Source organism: Pelodiscus sinensis, chromosome 6 (assembly GCF_049634645.1).
Source record: "Pelodiscus sinensis isolate JC-2024 chromosome 6, ASM4963464v1, whole genome shotgun sequence".
Taxonomy (NCBI): domain Eukaryota; kingdom Metazoa; phylum Chordata; order Testudines; family Trionychidae; genus Pelodiscus; species Pelodiscus sinensis.
Window position 1 is genome coordinate 101,802,780 of NC_134716.1, and position 2,236 is coordinate 101,805,015.

Sequence of the window (2,236 nt, forward strand, 5' to 3'; positions counted from 1 at the left end):
GGATCCTGGGCAGGGGACCATTCCAGCCTGGCTGGAGCAATCCCCGGCTACCCTGAACTGTCCAATGGACAGGACTGCTCTGCCTCCCTGCGCTGCAGTGTACGGGGCAGCATCCCAGGCAGCAGGGCCGGAGGTTTCCTGGGACTCAGGAGAGCACTGCTATGCTGCCTCATCCATTCCCCTTTCCTCCCCTCCCAACCCATCGCCTGGTGGTGGAGGGGGCTTGGGCTGTGTCTCCTCTCCCAGGCTATGTCTAGACTACAGGCTTCTTGCGCAAGAGCCTTTTTTCGGAAGAGATCTTCAAAAAAAAAAATTATTGCGCAAGAGTGTGTCCCCACACAAGCACATTGAAAAGGCGATGCACTTTTTCGAAAGAGAGCGTCCAGATTCATTGGACACGCTTTCTCATAAAAGGCCACCCAGAACCGTGTTAGCCAGGGCTTTAGGTCCCCACTTACTTCCGAGTGCTTGTGCCGGAGCCCTTGCAGAAACACGCGCTTAAAGGGACCCCCCGGACAGCTGTTTCGCTGCTGCATGCTTGCTACCTCTTTGAGGGATAGCAACGTTAGGGATAGCAACGTTCTCACAGAGCCTGCTGTGGTTGCCCTGGGATTATTTTTTGGACACCACAGCTTTGTTCTTTTTTGCCATGGAGCCGGAGCTGCCCCAGGACATGCGAAGGCCACACACGGTCATACTGCAGTTTCTGCAGCACTTCGTGCCGGTCACCTTCCTGGTCCTGCAGGACCTGGACCCCAAGCTCATGCTAGGGTCCCTTGCTGTGGCTGTGGCTGCTCCACTCTGGCTACCACACCCCATTGTAGAGAGAAGGTTCTGGAGGCTGGACACCAGTTCAGACTGGTGGGACCGGCTGGTCATGGAGCAGTGGGATGACCAGCAGTGGCTCAACAACTTCCGCATGTGGAAGGCCACCTTTCTCGAACTGTGTGCTTCGCTCACCCCTGCCCTCTGGAGATGCGACACCCACCTGCCACCCACCATCCCCGTGGAGAAGCGGGTTGCAATCGCCCTCTGGAAGCTGGCCACCCCCGACAGCTACTGGTCAGTGGGCAACCAATTTGGAGTGGGGAAGTCCACCGTCGAGGCTCTTCTCATGGAGGTAAGGCACTGTGGGCTGCAGTCCCTGTATGAGGTGGGGAGTGTTGGATAAGGGGGACCCTTGGGAGAGGGGGCCTGGGGACTATGGGGGTGGGAAGCCCCATCCCTGGGGGCTTGTGCCATCCCGCCCTCACACAATCCTGCTGCTGGGGGGGGGGGGAAGCAGCACCATAGGAGGTGGCTCCTGGGGTGTTTGGGGGGGCAAGGGCAGCCTGGGGAGGGGAGCAGGGCAGCCACCTCCCAAGGGCTCAGGCACCCCCTCTTTTTCATTCTCTGTTTGGTGTGTTTCTTTGTCTCCTTCTGCAGGTGGTGAGGGCCATCAACTCTCTCCTGCAGAGGAGGGTTATCCGGCCAAGGTCGCATCCAGGTCTCCCACACAGACTTAATGCCCTGGGGTTCCCGAATTGCAGGGAGCAATCGATGGGACCCACATCCCCATCTATGCACCAGACCATCGAGTAGCCCAGTACATAAATCAGAAGGGCTACTTTTCCGTTGTCCTGCAGGGGACATTTTGCTGACATTTTTGTCGAGTGGTAGAGCAGGGCACATGATGCCCACGTGTTCAGGAACTCAAACCTGTACCGTAAGCTGGGGGCAGGCACATTTTTCCCCTGCCGGGACTTTGCAGTCGGGGATGTGCACATGCCTCTGTGCATAGTGGGGGACTGGCATACCCCCTCATGCCGTGGCTCATGAAGCTGTACACCAGCCACCTGGATCCCAGCAGGGACCTGTTTAATGCCCACCTGAACCAGGCCAGGATCCAGGTGGAGTGTGCCTTTGGCCGCCTCAAGGCACGTTTCCGGTGCCACCTCCACGCACCTGGACGTAGGGGAGCATGTTGTGTCCTTCACAATATTGTGGAGAGGAAGGGGGAGGCCTTCCTCCCAGGGTGGTGGGGTAGATGCTGTCTGCGCGGGCCGAGCGTTCGAGCAGCCCTGGACAGCTGCCATCTGCCAGGCCCATCAGTTGGGGGGTGGGGGGGGGTGCCTCTAGGAAGCCTTGAGGAAGAGGTTCTCTCAAGCACCCCACAAACTTTCCCCAGTGCCTTCCAAATAGCGGCATCTAGCTTGCTGCTGTATCCCTTCTCCACCACAACCCCTCCCCTTGTCCC